A 16,940-nucleotide genomic window follows, 5' to 3' on the forward strand; every position below is an offset into this window, starting at 1 on the left:
TAATGATGGGTTAGTTGATAACGAGTCCAACATAGAATGGTGTAACTTTTTTGTTGAGAAAAGCTTTGATCTTCTCCGGTTTCTGCTTGCTCGCAAACAGAGAAAAAAGAAGCACTTGGAGAATCAGATCAAAGAAATTACTGATCGTATTGAGAGTCATAAAGACTCCAGTGATTTTATTCAATTATCTGGTGAATTGAAATCCAAACTTATCAAATGGGATAGAGAAACAAGAGACAAAAAGAGGAAAAAATTTCTGCGGGATATTAAAGACTTTGAGGGTAAACAGATTTTTAAGTGGCAAACCCAAGATACAGTACCGGTTAGTAATCCTATGGGTACAGCAGCCATGATCCCACCACCAGAAATTAATATGCCTCCTCAGGGTTATTTTAATTATGAAATACCCCCCTCTCAGTATTCCCAAAGTATACCTAATTTGAATAATACACCTAGAAGGAGAGGGCAGGGTCCCTTAGAACTAATAAACGGGGCCGGGGCAGAAGGAATCATTATCCCCACCCAGGTCCATATGCTAATGGCTATGACCACCGACCCCCACAAACTGAGAACCATTTGTGGCAAACAGTGCCCAGGAAGGGAAAAGGCAAGTGCCAAGGGAGAGGTAATTTCACAAAAGGTACACCTGTTTACACCTCTAATCATTATGCCCCCTTACAAAATCTTCAGGGTGAATCACAATATAACCAAAACCATTTTTTAGGGCAGGAGAGGACCCCTTGGAGGGGACCTCCAAGGACCCCCTTGTGGGTGAAAGAACCTGTCGATCAGGGGAACTCTCAGAACCAAAGGAGAGGTCCGCAAGACCCAAGGAGAGATCAAGGCAGTCTAAAAAGAAAACACAGAGAGGGTCCAGGGGGGAAGACGATTCCAAAAGGTCAAGACCCCACTAGGCACTGGTATTTTTAACCTTAGTGGCACTCCTCTCACTACTGAAGAAACATTGGTCTTGGATAGGGGCCTGAAGTTTGCTCCGGTTCGCAACCTGAATAAATTTCAAGCCTACATCAGTATTCAGAAATATGTCCGTAATTTAAATATGAAGAAATATTTTCTTTCCAACCCGGTGCCACGTACCACTCCTCCATTAGCTACTAGCTCTAGACATTCCAACCTTCGGAATCGCTCTATTTTTAATCCTATTTGCAGTGATAATAGGCATTTAGAGGTATTCAAAAATATGGTTTGTCAAGACCTGGATCAACTTAAGATCAAGAGGGCTAGAGATTCACAGGCTATTAAGAGAGGCATTGCTTCCTTAGAACAAAGGAAAGACATAGTAATTCGGCCAGCTGATAAGGGTGGAGGGTTGGTTGTGCTTAGCAAAACATATTACCAAGCAGAAATGGAGAAATTGCTGAATGATCGGAATACATATGAACTCCTGAGGAGTGACCCTATGTTGCCTTTTAAGAATAACCTACATTGTCTAATTGAAAAAGGTAAAAAACAGGGAATTTTAAATTCCAAAGAGGCTGCTTATTTAGATCCATTTTACTGCAGGACCCCTATTATTTATATTTTACCCAAACTTCATAAAAACGCAGAACATCCACCTGGCCGCCCGATCGTAAACGGAATTGACTCCGTAACTTCAAGATTAGGCCAATATCTGGACTTTTTTCTCCAGCCACTCGTTTTAAAGACTAAAGCGTTCTTACGTGATACAAAACAAATCCTTCAAATTCTATCTACCCTCCCATGTACCCCGTCTAGCATTTTATTAACTGCAGACGTGGGTTCTCTTTATACTATTATAGATCATAAGCAGGCCCTTGATTCAGTTAAATGGGCTCTGACCACCTCCAACCTCTCGAGTGATCATACCTCTTTTTTGTTGGAAAGTTTGGAGTTCTGTTTGTTAAACAATTATTTTTGGTTTAATGGGGACTTTTCCCTACAGACGAGGTGTTGCCATGGGGGCTAGGTTTGCTCCCAGTGTGGCCAACCTATTTATGGCCCACTGGGAGGAGGACACTATTTTTCAAGACCCCCCACCGCAAATATCGTGCTACAGACGATATATTGACGACCTAATTATGGTGTGGGAGGGTGATATGCCTAGCCTACAAACCTTTATGGATGGGTTGAATGCTAATAACAAAAACATTGAGTTAACTTGGACGATCAGTCAACAACAGATCATATTTCTAGACCTTGAAATATTTAAAGGTGAGGGAGGTTTCCAAACTAGGAACCACTTCAAAACAACTGATAGGAATGCATACATCCCCCTGACCAGCTGTCACCATAAATCTTGGCTCTGTAACATACCAAGAGGCCAATTCATCCGCTTGCGCCGCAATTGCACTTCAGATGATGACTTCTTAACACAGTCACAGGTGCTTGCAAATAGGTTTAAAGAAAAAGGGTATACCCAAGCTCTGGTAGATGCAGAAATAGCCAAGGTATTGGCAATTGATAGGCACACTGTTGTTGCGGACAAGGTCAAACCCTCGGAAGTTGAGGATAATGTCTCAAGCTATCGTATTATACTTGATTACAACATTCAGTACAAAAAACTAGAACATATCATAGCCAGACATTGGCCCATTCTCAAAGGGGATAGGACTCTTGGACCGGTTCTACCTGATCACCCTCGGTTCATATACCGTAAGGCTCCTTCCTTACGTGATCGGGTAGCACCAGGGGTCATTGACCCACCCAAGACTGTGACCAATGGACTGTTTGGGTTTCTGTCTGGCTTTTACACATGTGGTAAATGTGCCACGTGTAGGAAGGCCAGCAGAAATATAAAAAGAAGGAAGGAATTTGTCTCAAATGCAACGCATAAAAGCTATAAAATTGAAGGTCTTATTACGTGTTCATCAGTGGGAGTGGTCTACATGCTGGAGTGCGATTGTGGCCTCCAGTATGTAGGCCGGACCTCAAGAGCACTTCACGTAAGAGTTGGAGAACACATCAGTAACATCAAGCGGGGGGTAAAAACCCATAGTGTGTCCAGGCATTTTCGCCTTTGCCATCAGAGGGACCCCAGATGCCTTAAATTTTGGGGGATAGAAAAGGTTCCCCGGCAGTGGAGGGGTGGCCATTATGTTAGGCAGCTAAGCCGTAGGGAATCATTCTGGATCTATGAGACAAAAGTTCTCTCCCCCTCTGGAATGAATGTGGATTTTGATTTGAACTGCTTCATTTCTAATAGATAATTCTTATTTTTATTTTTAATTTTATTCTGTACATGTGATCGTACTCAGTTGATGCCCGTGGTCTGATATCTCCTTTTTTTTTTTCATATTTTTTTATATGCGATTTTTTTATATGCGACTTTGTAGAATGAGCTTATGCGTGTTAAAGATTAATACTGTTAATTTTCATATTTTATGATTAAAATAATTAACTTTGCACAATGAGATTTGATATCCAGGTGTTGCAAGTAAGCTCTTTATTATTTTTATCTGATTGCCTATTGATTGGCGGTGTTTACTATTATTTTTTCGTTTTCCGTACATAGGGAAGTGTAATTTGAATCATGAGTCTAGAAGGAGCGGTCGGGAGGTGCTAGATTCCCTGATCAGTGCGCCCGTGCTTCTGATTGGTGCCGCCGTCACCATGGCATAGTATATAAACAATGCGGGCCGTCATTGCGCATCCCGCCCCACGCCGATGAAGTCCCGCCCATAGGACGTAACGCGTACGGGGGTCAGGAGTGCATGACGTCACCCGCGGTCATTCGACAGAGACAAACACAAGCGTTCTAGCCGGCACTCGGATCGGAGTGCCGGTATCTGTGAGTGTTTATTCGTTTCAAATCATTTTAGATCTTTTTAAATAAAGTAGCTACGGAGAGCACTATGTTGTTTGCCTTCTCATTTCATATGCATCTTCCGTCATTATGCTGAGTGCTGGGAAAGTGGAGATACCATTATCCATATAGAGTGATCCATCCAGGATATTATATGCTGTGTGACCTGTTTCAGGTCGAGTATCTGAGGTGAGGGGCCATCCATGTCCGGTGGAGGGATATTTGTCACCATTCAGTTATCGGTTTCAGCCTGTATTGTTTCACTGGTGGTTCCTATCTGCATACCTGTCATCGCACTCATACATGTTGATCTAAGGACTTTGATTTGTGCAGCACTGTTTTTTACTATTTACCACTGCCAATCACTACCATCACCTGTCCCTTTCAGCCTCAAAGTCACTTCCCTTGCTCCTGAGCACTGCAGCAGCCAGCACAGGAAATACAGTGGCCAGTGACCCCACAAGCCCACCACAGGCAAGTGGCTTAACTCCTCAACAAAAAAACTCTTTAACAGTGATTGAGTCTCAGAGAGAGATAGTACACTCACAAACATCTCAGCATCACCTTTTAGCCTGAGTAGCAAAATGAAATGCACTCATGAATGATCTGTGCCATGTTTAATCCAAGCAGGCTTATGTACTTTCATTCTCTTTCAGTTGCAAGGTTAAAAGCAAGCACAGATTTCCCTTATTTAGGCTGAAAATACAGCATGTTTTTGGCATTAATTCAAGATACTTCTTACAACATTCAGAATTCATGAACAGTTACATTTGACTTGCAGTTGACTAAGGATGAGCTTTTGGTATGGGTTAAGCATGATTTCAACTCAAACCCAGCTTGTTTGCATTTTGCCAAATGGGCAAATTTGCCCAGTTCACCTGCCTGCCTGAGACTGTGGATGCTGCAGCCGGATAACATTAATTTAGTGTAGGTATCACTGCAGCCTCCTGGTGACTTGTTTCACACTGTATACAAGCTGGTAGGTGGGCATATTTGCTCAATGACATTGCCTAGGTTTCCCAGTGCTGTGTTGACATTCCAGCTATCGGGGATGTCAACAGAACCTGGCTGATTGTGATTGATGCCGGTTCTACATCAACATGGGAACAAGGTGCTTTAAAGAGGGTAAAAGCTCTGTACTCATCCTGCACATTATCCTCCTGATGTTAAAGCAGAGTTCCAGCCTAGGAAAAAATATTAAAAGTCAGCAGCTACAAATACTGTAGCTGCTAACTTTTAATATAAGGACACTTACCTGTCCAGGGAGCCCGCAATGTCGGCGCCCCAGGCCGATCCATCCATCGACTTTGGTTGCAGGTGCCGGCATTGCAAGTAAGGGAAATCGGCAGTGAAGCCTTCAGGTTTCAAAGCCGGTTTCCTACTGTGCATGCGTGAGTCTGAATGGTCTCAACGTCTTCTAGGACACACACAGGTCCCAGAAGGCAGTGGGGGGAAGGAGGAGGGCCACATGCAACTGCGGAAGTGATGTACCTTGCTGGGGCAACATAGGACGGAAGTCCTGAAGAAAAAATACAAAAAAGGTACTAAGAAGAAAAATAAAATCCAAAAATGAGGGGGGTTGGGTGGTCAATTTGTTTGAGACAGAGTTTCCTTTTTGCCTGGAACTCTGCTTTAAAGGAGTGTTCAGGGCATGTAGCCAGGAATGCTTCAAGAGGGACTGAATGCCTTGACAAGGGAAAGGGATTGGTATGGATCCTGGGGGGAGGGGGCATTTGATTTTTAGGGGCACCTACATATTATTTGTTTTCTTCAGGACGTGTATGGTTCGGCAGTTGCTCCCCCCCCCCCCCACACACACACACACACACACACACAATCCAACAATGAGAGAAATACAGACATGTACTGTTGTTTGAAAGTGGTGTATTGTTTGCATTTTGGTATAATGTTCTGTTATTTTTTAATCTGTGTTATTTATTCTATGTTGTATTTTAAATGTATGGTTGGTTTATTAGAGTATAGTTTTAATTTGTTTTATTTGGTGCTATTTGCTGTTATTGGTATTTTTGTTGTTCCATTGTGTCCTGTTCTGTTCATTGTTGTGATCTTGAGTGTGGCTGTGTCGCAATAATTTCCCTTTGGAATTAATAAAGTATTCTGATTCTGATTGTTTAATCACAGCCAAAGCAAGGCTCAACATTTCATATTTGAATGCACTGACTCTTATCCTTGATAAGCTGACCTCTTTATGACTTGTGTTTGACCTACTTCAAGCTGCTTTTGCATACCTACAGACTTGCATTGGGAGAAAACGATGTGAACAAACGTCTATCAACACTGGTCCATACTAAAATTCCTGCAGACCTAAAACTATTATAGATTGTGATAGACATAATGGTTTATAGAAACATTAAACCAAACTGGGGCGTGTAAGTACAAAAGCAGATCCACAGGTTTGTAAATAAGAAGAAAAGAGCATATGTCTCTACAGATTGGGCACCATCTTTTATGTTGGCCTGCATCTTGATCAGTGCATTAAAATATGGAGTGTTGAGCCTTGCAAGCAAGGCTGTGTACTGTAATTAAACAACAGTACACATCTTGATTTATTTCATTGTTGGCTTTAAATTCTTTTTCTTCATTAGAATTAACAAGGACAACTTCCATGGACTGCCGTTCTGTTACTACTTGATACAAATGTCTATATTTGAATGGATTTGTAAAGATTTGGGTGTCCGACTTGCTTTAGTCCACATGGGTTGAAAGTTTGCACAATCTGGTACACTTAAAGGGGAAGGCCACCCTAACACTAAAACCTCTACATCTGCAGGCATCCCCGATCTAAGACTAACCTATCTAGCTTTGTAAAGAAGAAATCACTATACATACCTTTTCTGAAGCCACTCTGGTCCGTTCCCACGCTGAGCTGTCAGTGGCATTTTCGCTGTGGAGGCGGGTACAGAGGAGGCATGGGTAACAACAGTGGGTGAGGAGGCGGGTGCAGAGGAGGCATGGATGATATTACTTCCCATTCATTTCATAGATGTTTTCCGCTGTCTACTCTGGAGAGCAGCTTCAGAAAAGGTATGTATAGCAATTTCTTCTTTAAAGGGCTGGATAGGTTAGTCTTAGATTGTGGATATAGAGATTTTAGTGTTAAGGTGGACTTCCCCTTTAATTCTAATTGCCAACATCAAAGCTGTCACTCCATTTTAGCCATGTTCTTCTTTAACCTTGCATACAGTATGCAAGTATGCAGATTTATCGAGATTTTTACACTAGAATGTGTAACATCCCGTACAAGTCATTAAACCATAGGAAGTACACAGGGAGACAACTAAAACAAAAAATAAAAAGTTACAGCTTCCTTCTTAGGGTACAGAGAGAGAGCATGCTGTGTGGCCATATGTGACAAAACATGATCTTATAATTGATTTTTTGTGCAACATTAAAAGGCCCAAGGATCACATCAAATATTATTTTAACAGTACAGGCTACATTTCAGAAAATTCAACAATGAATTTATGTGATCACAGCATGGAAGAACTATATTTTATATCTCTTGTCTTGTTCTAAATATATAAAACACATTTTGTAATTTACTGGGCATTTGACTTAAATTGCTTTAAATTTCTCTTTAAGTGCTTCCCCACTAAGCAAATAACCCAGAAGGACCTCATGTCAACTTCAAAGGTGAACAAGGAATTTCAATGACTCATCTGGGAAAAAATTCAGCAGGCACTGCATACAGGGAGAAACAGAATAGAAATATATACCTTTTAAAGTTATTGATCATTTATTGAAAACACAATTCAATTTACTTATTTTCTTTGTCCCTTTTTGCATGTTTTTGAAGCAAATGATGTAAAAAAAAATTGATATGTATTTTTCACTCTGAAAGTAACAGCAATCAACTGTAAAATATAGAGTAATAATATTATTAAATATCATTAATAATATAATATATTATACATTTTTTGTTATCTGTATTCTCGCTGGGGAAAAGTATCTGTTGCAGCAGGAAGCGAGCGGAAGTCTCCCAACTGGGGACATGGACCCAGTGTTAATTTCGTCAACGAAAAAGTTTTCGTCAAAGATTTCGTCAGCGGCATTTTTACAGTGACCAAAATAAAACAAGAAGTACAGCACATTTTCGTCCACTGACAAAAACTATGACGAAAATCAGATCGGCTTTCGTTAATGAATGAAAATGGGTAGGGTTGCCACCTTTACAGGATTCCCCCGTACAGTCCGGGATTTGAATCATGTGCCTAGTTTTAAGCCCCCCAGAAAACCGGACACATTATTCAGATAGGATCGTGGCTTATAGCTGGAGAGAGGATTAGGTGTTCTCCTCCCTCTAGCCTGCAGGTGGCAATAGAGCGCGTCACTGACTGAAAAGTCTCAGCAGCACTGCTGAGGAATGAACACGGAGTGTGTGGAGCCTGGAAAGAGAAATTAGGAACTTCTTTGCAGTTAGTGATCAGTGAGTACAGGGGGAAAGGGGTGCTCTGGTGTCATATCTGATGAAAGAGGGGGCTCTGGTGTAACATCATATGTAAGAGGGGGCTCTGGTGTCATATCTGATGTAAGGGGGGACTCTGGTGTCACATCTGATGTAAGGGGGGCTCTGAAGTCATATCTGATGTAAGGAGGGCTCTGGTGTCATATCTGATGTAAGGGGGGCTCGGATGTCATATCTGATGTAAGGGGGGCTCTGGTGTCATATCTGATGTAAGGGGGGCTCTGATGTCATATCTGACGTAAGGGGGCTATGGTGTCATATCTGATCTAATGGGGGGCTCTGGTGTCATATCTGATGTAAGGTGGGCTCTGGTGTAATATCTGATGTAAGGGGGGCTCTGGTGTCATATCTGATGTAAGGGGACTCTGGTGTCAGTCATATCTTATGTAAGGGGGGCTCTGGTGTCACATCTTATGAAAGAGGGGGCTCTAATGTCATATCTGATGTAAGAGGGGCTCTGGTGTCACATCTGATGTAAGGGGGGGCTCTGATGTCATATCTGATGTAAGGAGGGCTCTGGTGTCATATCTGATGTAAGGGGATCTGATGTCATATTTGATGTAAGTGGGGCTCTGGTGTCATTTCTGATGTAAGGGGGGCTCTGATGTCATATCTGACGTAAGCGGGCTCTGGTGTCATATCTGATGTAATGGGGGGCTCTGGTGTCATATCTGATGTAAGGGGGCTCTGGTGTCATATCTGATGTAAGGGGGGCTCTGGTGTCATATCTGATGTAAGGGGGCTCTGATGTCATATCTGAGGTAAGGGGGCTATGTTGTTATATCTGATGTAATGGAGGGCTTTGGTGTCATATCTGATGTAGGGGGCTCTGGTGTCAGTCATATCTGATGTAAGGGGGGCTCTGGTGTAATATCTGATGTAAGGGGGGCTCTGGTGTCTTATCTGTTGTAAGGGGGGCTCTGGTGTCATATCTGATGTAAGGGGGGGCTCTGGTGTAATATCTGATGTAAGGGGGCTCTGGTGTAATATCCAATGTAAGGGGGGCTCTGGTGTAATATCTGATGTAAGGTGGGCTCTGGTGTCATATCTGATATAAGGGGGGGCTCTGGCATCATATCTGATGTAAGGGTGGGCTCTGGTGTCATATCTGATGTAAGGGGGGCTCTGGTGTCATATCTGATGTAAGGTGGGGGGCTCTGGTGTCATATCTGATGTAAGGGGGGCTCTAGTGCTTTTGTTTATAGTGCAAAAAATAAAAACCACAGAGGTGATCAAATACCCCCTAAAGAAAGCTCTATTTATGGGAAAAAAATGACATCTATTTTGTTTGGGTATAACATCGCACGACCGCGCAATTGTCAGTTAAAGCGACACAGTGCCGTATCGCAAAAAAATTGCCTGGTCAGGAAGGGGGTAAATTCTTCCGGGGCTGAAGTGGTTAAAGTGTTCGGGTTTGACTCGATGAAAAGGTGGCCACCCTAAAAACGGGACGAAAATGATAAGGAGGGACGTTTACCCTCCTGAATCCAACTTCCGTTTTTTTACAGACCTCCGCCTACTTCTGCAATCCACTCCCAGCAAGCACTGTGCCACGAGTGCCAATGCCAGAGAGTGTGTTCATTACAGGCCAGCCAGGCTAAGGCCTCCCAGTCCCAGAGAGCTACACTGTGCATTACAGTCCAGCCAGGCTGAGGCCTCCTGACTCTGAGTCCCGAGATTCCCGACTCCTCTTGACACCACACCAGGCAATCAGAGCAGACTGTGTGAGTACATCGCAGCAGGCCTGAGGCCTTTCCGCAGACCACCATTTGTCCAGAGCACACTGTGCAAGTGCAACAGTGCAACACAGGCCTTCTCTGACCACTGGCAGTGGCATCCAGGGCACTGTGGATTACAGGCCATCCCTCAGACCACTATCCAGCACTGTGCAGCATTACAGGCCTACTCAGACCACCGTCCAGAGTAGTATGCAGCATTACAGGCCTCCTCAGACCACCATCCAGAGCACTCTGCAGCATTACAGGCCTCCTCAGACCACCGATTAGAGCACTATGCAGCATTACAGGCCTCCATTCCAGACAACTTATCCCAAAATTCATACAAAGGTAAGCACAGTACACGTAACTTCACTTTTGTTGAGAACAGTCTTATCTATGTACATTGCAGGGGTTTTTTAAACAAACTTTCTTGCAGTCAGATTGCAATGCATACCTTTTGGTATTCTGAAGTAAAAATAACTGTTTGTTTTCATGCTGTGCACAACTAAGTCACTGAATCCTAATGGGAGTGATTTCAGAATATTTCTCAGCTGCTGCTTTCCCAGAATTGAAGTATCTCTCCAAAATATATAGAGAGGGATGTGGTCACTGGGAGGGGCACTGTCAATAATTTTTGCAGGGTGCCTAAAGGCCTAAGGCCGGCCCTGGGAAGGGCTATACATGTAGTATATTATAGAGAGACAACTTAGAGCTGACTGTGTGGGGTGAGAGAGAAAGTAAAATCAGAATAACTGATTTTTGTTCCCCTAATTCAACCCCACAGATACATAAAACCTCCAATAACAGGCCAAGTCAAGCCACTTCACCACCACAGTAAACTACTTGCACTGCTCTTTTAAGTGTTTCAAAATACAAAATTGACTTATGCCACGTACACATGATCGGAAATGCCGCCAAACTCAGATGAGAGCTTTTTGTCAGAAAATGCGACCATGTGTATGCTCCATCGGTCTTATGCTGGCGGAATTCCAGCCAGCAAAAGATTGGGAGCATGTTCTCTATTTTTCGGTCGGGAAAAGTTCCTATCCGAAAATGCGTTCGCCTGTGTGCAATTCGGACGCGCAAAAAATCATACATGCTCGGAAACAATTTGATGAATGCTCTGAAGCATTGAACTTCATTCTCTTGGCTCGTCGTAGTGTTATACATCACCGCGTTCTTGACAGTCGAATGTTCAGAGAACTTTTGTGTGACCGTGTGTATGCAAGGCAAGATTGAGCGGAATTCAGTCGGAAAAACTATCCAAGTTTATTTCTGACGGAAATTCTGATCGTATGTACGCGGCATAAGGAACAACAGGCCACTGAGGCCAGGGAGAAGGCCGTAGCAAAATGGATTGTGTGCGCCAGATTACCAGTCAGACTGATCTGCTTCTCTATGCTGCCTGTTTGGGGAGATGCTCTGTCTGCCTGGGTCCTCTGCGGCATTTTGAAAGAAACCAAAAGACTGGCTGCTTTAATGTGGATGGTGCTTTTTGCACTTCCTGAGATTTTTCAATATTCTCCTTCTTACACATCATCTTCAGTGTCAGACAGATCCTTATCTTATAAGTGGGGCAATGTGGATTTTCTTATGGCACAGGCATAATCCTCTGCCTTCTTAAGCAGTTCCTGAATATTATCATCTGCCACATCAACAAGGGTTTTCACAGACCGCAGAATTGACAAAAAAACAAGCAGCTGCTGCAAGCACTGGCGAGAACATTTTTATCAGTTACTTGGATCTAAGAATGAATGAAGCAAAAGGCTGGTTCACGTTCTCTTTCATGTTCTGTGCAATTGTGGCACGGTCTCGGTAGCTAATGTTCTGTTTAAAGTCCTCAAGGTGGGTGAGTAGAGACTAGATCCAAGAGGGCAGGGACATGGACATGGGTCTCACTCTGGAGGGTTTTAGTATGTTCTGCTCCGCAAAAGGCAGCAGTAGGTCATGCAGTGATGTGAGCTTTTTCCATTTAACTAGGGATCAAGCTGTGTTCCATCCTATGTTATTTGCGATTTGGCAGACCGACTTTTTCAGTTTGAGGACTCGGAGTCTTTCGATCATGTTGAATGAACTGGTAGTATTACTTGACCAGCGTGTGGGGCAGTCATTTAAAAGAGTAAAGCCACAATGCTCCAATATCTTCAGTGTTGCAATGGAATCGAAGACTTGAAGACGTTCACTATTGATCTTGCTTTATCAAAGATTCTTTTAACACTTGCCTCCATGCACCAGGTGAGAACACACATGGTGTCTGGTCCAACATCTTAAGAAAAGAGATACAAATAAAGTGGAAAATAACAAAGATACACCAGTAGAACAAACAGCCCCAAGATTATTAATTTCATATCCATTTGACAATTTACTTCAGTGCCATCATGTAAAAGAATATTAAAAATGGCTCACCGCAGATCATTCATTTTGGACTCAGTCACGACTCACAGTCACTTTCTGTCATGGGGGAAGTCTTCCTCCCTAGAGCTGGGTGGTTCTTCTGCTGCTGCTGTGGTTTGTTTAAATTCCTCCACCGCATTACTCCTATTTTTTGTTATAATGCTTAGAATCTTCCTCTTTGGTATGTCCCACTCGTGCAAGCATTTGTCCACACAGTGATTTAATTGACTGTGCAGTGTGTGGGTGCCTGAGTGGGGTGGACTTTGGGCTACTTGTTCTCAACAACAGAAAAGTAGCATAGCATGCACTTATAGCAAAGAATGAAGCCGTTTTTGACTCAAAAAAGCAATATTTTTGTAACGAAACTTGGTTTTACAGAGTAAAGATGTTATATAACGGCTAAATCTGTGTCTGTGTAGGTAGTTCAAACCATAAACAATAACATATTAGTTTTTTTTTTTTTTTACTCCAGGAGTGTATAATGAGTTTTGAAATTGCTTAAATAATGCATTATTTAACTAAACGCATTTGATTTTAGTTGACTAAAAGGATTTTAGTCGACTAAAATGTACTAGAGATTTTAGTAGACTAAAATGTACTGGAGATTTAGTCGACTAAATATGACTAAAACTAAAACAATAGCAGCAGACTAAAATGGGACTAAAACTAAAATGCCATTTTAGTCCTAAGACTTATGCCACACACGGCATACACACGGTCGGATTTTCCGACGGAAAATGTGTGATAGGACCTTGTTGTCGGAAATTCCGACCATGTGTGGGTTTTACGTCACCGCGTTCAGAACGATCGGATTTTCCGACAACTTTGTGTGACCGTGTGTATGCAAGACAAGTTTGAGCCAACATCCGTCGGAAAAAATCCTAGGATTTTGTTGTCGGAATGTCCGATCAATGTCCGACCATGTGTACAGGGCATAACACTAAAACTAAATCGAAATGTGCTGCCAAACTGCATGGACCGCAATGAAAGCATGACTAGGGTTTTATGCCCTCCCCACTCTCTCTAAAACTAAAAACAGCTGAGCTTTAAAATATATCCCTTTACATATAATACAGGTACAAAACATTGGGGGTTATTTACTAAAGGCAAATCCACTTTGCACTACAAGTGCACTTGGAAGTGCAGTCGCTGTAGATCCGAGGGGGACATGTAAGGAAAATAGAAAACAGCATTTTAGCTTGCACATGATTGGATGATAAAACCAGCAGAGCTTCCCCTAATTTCAGATCTTCCCCTCAGATCTACAGCAACTGTAATTCCAAGTGCACTAGCAGTGCACTTGTAGTGCAAAGTGGATTTGCCTTTCGTAAATAACCCCCATTGTCTTTTGCCATTCTTACACTTACCTTTCTTAACATCACTTACACAATATTTAACTTTAACCATAGTGTGATCATCATGCATTGCTTTTTAGCCAAATTATTACTACTTCCAATATTTAAAACGATGCAATAGTACATAATTGTTTTAATTTCTCTTTGAAAATGATAAAAGCATGAATAGAACACAGAATGTTCTTACACAATTCTGACCATTTTTAAGGCCAATGAGCATGGGGAGCTTGACATTGCTATGGGGGACATTTACCAAAGCAAAAAATTTCATACAACAAGGAGAGGGTCCTTTTAATGTGACATGGAGGGCACTGCCTACCTAGAGTTTGCATGTTCTCCCTGTGCCTGTGTGGGTTTCCTCCCACACTCCAAAGAGATGCTGGTAGGTTAATTGGATCCTGATATGTGTATGTATGAATGTGAGTTAAGGAAAATAGATTATAAGCTCCATTGAAGCAGGGACTAATGTGAATGTATAACCACTTGCTGACCGCAATCCGTAAATATACAATGCTGCTTGCAAGTGGTTTACCAGTGTAATGGCTCAAGCTATCAGCCGTAAGCCTGGTATTTTTTTTTTCAGCCAGCGATTGGCTTTCTCATGAAACTGGGCAGAGTGACTAATTAGCCGCTGGATTGCTTTCCGAAGCAGTGGGAGGGGTCGCCCGAAAAACAATCCTCGGCTGGCCATAGAGGCCATAGAGTTTTAAACCAAAAGACAACAATCTTTTTTTTTATCTTTTGCTTTTAAAGGTAGTGGAGAGATTTGGGGTCTTACTGATCCCAGATCTCTCCATAAAAACCTGTCATCCCTTATTTCTATTACAAGGGATGTTTACTTGTAATAGGAATAAAAGTAATACAAAAAAATTTAAGGGACGGTGTAAAAGTAAAAAATAAAAAAATAAAATAATTAAGAAAAAAAAAAGATTTAAAGCATCCCCATCGCTCTGTGGCCATGCGCAGAAGCGAATGCATATGTAGGTCATGCACACATATGTAACAGGTGTTCGCACCACACATGTGAGGTATGGTGTAATTAAGTGCTCCGCGGTGCCTAAATCAGTAATAGCAGCTAACACAACAAACCTGAAATATTTGTTAAAATCATAAAAAGTGCATAGGTGTAGTGCTTAATTGACAAAGCCCTGCTGGAAGCACGGACAAATCAATCAGATAACTCAAAATAAAATCTGGATAAACCACAGTAATAAATTATAAAACAACATATGTGATACAAAACATATATAAGTAACTAAAAAGTAGTGCCAAGTGAATTGTTAAAGTCCATAAATATCTCAAAAGTCCACAGTGTGTAATAAATGATTGCAATCCATATTAGAATTTGAATAATCACGGTCCCCACACAAAAAGCCAATGTGGTGAATACGAGCTAGGAACACCAATGTGATAAAGCCACCACGAGATAGATGTAGGCTTACCAGATAATATGGACTCAGAAGAACGTATGTTCTGTGAGTCAAGTACGCTTGGGTTGTCAGCCAACAACAAGTATGTAATCTTGGAAGTCATCCATGGTGGAAACCTGGATAATCCTAGATCCTCATAGAAAATCCATCCCTTTACTCCAGTGGACCACAGAGGGATGAGAGTGCTGTACACCGACCTTCAGACAAACACAAGAGATCACCACACATGTGAGGTATCACTGCAAACGTTAGAGCAAGAGCAATAATTCTAGTGCTAAAACTCCACTGTGATGCCCTGTACACACGGTCGGACATTGATCGGACATTCCGACAACAAAATCCATGGATTTTTTCCGACAGATGTTGGCTCAAACTTGTCTTGCATACACACGGTAACACAAAGTTGTCGGAAAATCCGATCGTTCTAAACACAGTGACGTAAAACACGTACATCGGGACTATAAACGGGGCAGTAGCCAATAGCTTTTGTCTCTTAATTTATTCTGAGCATGCGTGGCACTTTGTGCGTCGGATTTGTGTACACACGATCGGAATTTCCGACAACGGATTTTGTTGTCGGAAAATTTTATAGCAAGCTCTCAAACTTTGTGTGTCGGAAATCTGATGGAAAATGTGTCATGGAGCCCACACATGGTCGGAATTTCCGACAACAAGGTCCTATCACATATTTTCCGTCTGAAAATCCGACCGTGTGTACAGGGCATAACTCTAAATAAGTAACCTGTAAAAAATGTTAAAGCGTTGCCTATGGAGATTTTTAGGTTTCGTAGTTTGTCACCATTCCACGAGTATGCCCAATTTTAAAGCTTGACATGTTGGTATCTATTGACAGTGCGCAATATCAACTTTCAGATTTTACCCAAAAATTGGGTAATATATTGTCTTTTTTTTCATTAAAATTAATTCATGTGTATTGCATTTAAAAAAAACGCTGTGCAAATACCGTGAGACAAAAAAATTGCAATGATCACCATTTTATATAATGATTGGGGGTTCAAAAAGTAATTTTCTTCTTCTGATTTAAACTTGTAAACAAAAATGCCAGAAAAGGCTTGGTCAGTAAGCATACAGCGGGTAAAAATAAGTATTGAAAACATCACCATTTTTCTAGGTAAATGTATTTCTAAAGGTGCTATTGACATTAAATATTCACCACATGTCAGTAACAACCCATGCAATCCATACATACAAAGAATCCGAAACAAATAATAACAGAAGTTAAGTTATGCGTAATAAAATGGAACAACACAGAGAAAAAGTATTGAACACATGAAGAAAGGGAGGTGCAAAAAAGCATGGAAAGCCAAGGCACCAGCTGAAATCTATCAGTAATTAGAAAGCAATCCTGCCCCTTGTCAGTGCAAATTAATATCAGCTGGTTCAGTCTCAACTGATGGCCTATAAAAATGTGTCTCATTACCAAGGTGTCACACAAGAAACATCTCATGATGGTTAAAAGCAAAAAGCTCTCTCAAAACCTTTGCAACCTTATTATTGCAAAATGTACTAATAGCATTGGTTACAGAAGGATCTCTAAACGTCTGAATGTTCCAGTGAGCACTGTTGGGACCATAATCCGGAAGTGGAGAACATAGTTTCACCATAAACCCACCTCGACCAGGTGCTCCTTGCAAGATTTCTGACAGAGGCATGAAAAGAATTATCAGAAGAGTTGTCCAAGAGCCAAGGACCACTTTTGGAGAGCTTCAGAAAAACCGGAATTAGCAGGTACAACTGTTTTAAAGAAAACAA

General features: G+C 41.8%; 1 long non-coding RNA gene across 2 annotated transcripts in view; it reads left to right on the forward strand.

Moving 5' to 3' along the window:
* The first annotated feature begins 8,134 nt into the window (after nt 1-8,134).
* The window catches only part of LOC141116920 (uncharacterized), a 132,535-nt gene continuing 123,729 nt past the window's right edge, over nt 8,135-16,940 (forward strand). Inside the window, exon 1 of one of the 2 annotated variants that reach the window (XR_012237076.1) lies at nt 8,135-8,231. This is a non-coding gene — a long non-coding RNA (uncharacterized lncRNA). The remainder of the gene's footprint in view (nt 8,232-16,940) is intronic. The other variant, XR_012237070.1, reaches the window with a different exon arrangement.

Source organism: Aquarana catesbeiana, linkage group LG01 (assembly GCF_042186555.1).
Source record: "Aquarana catesbeiana isolate 2022-GZ linkage group LG01, ASM4218655v1, whole genome shotgun sequence".
Taxonomy (NCBI): domain Eukaryota; kingdom Metazoa; phylum Chordata; class Amphibia; order Anura; family Ranidae; genus Aquarana; species Aquarana catesbeiana.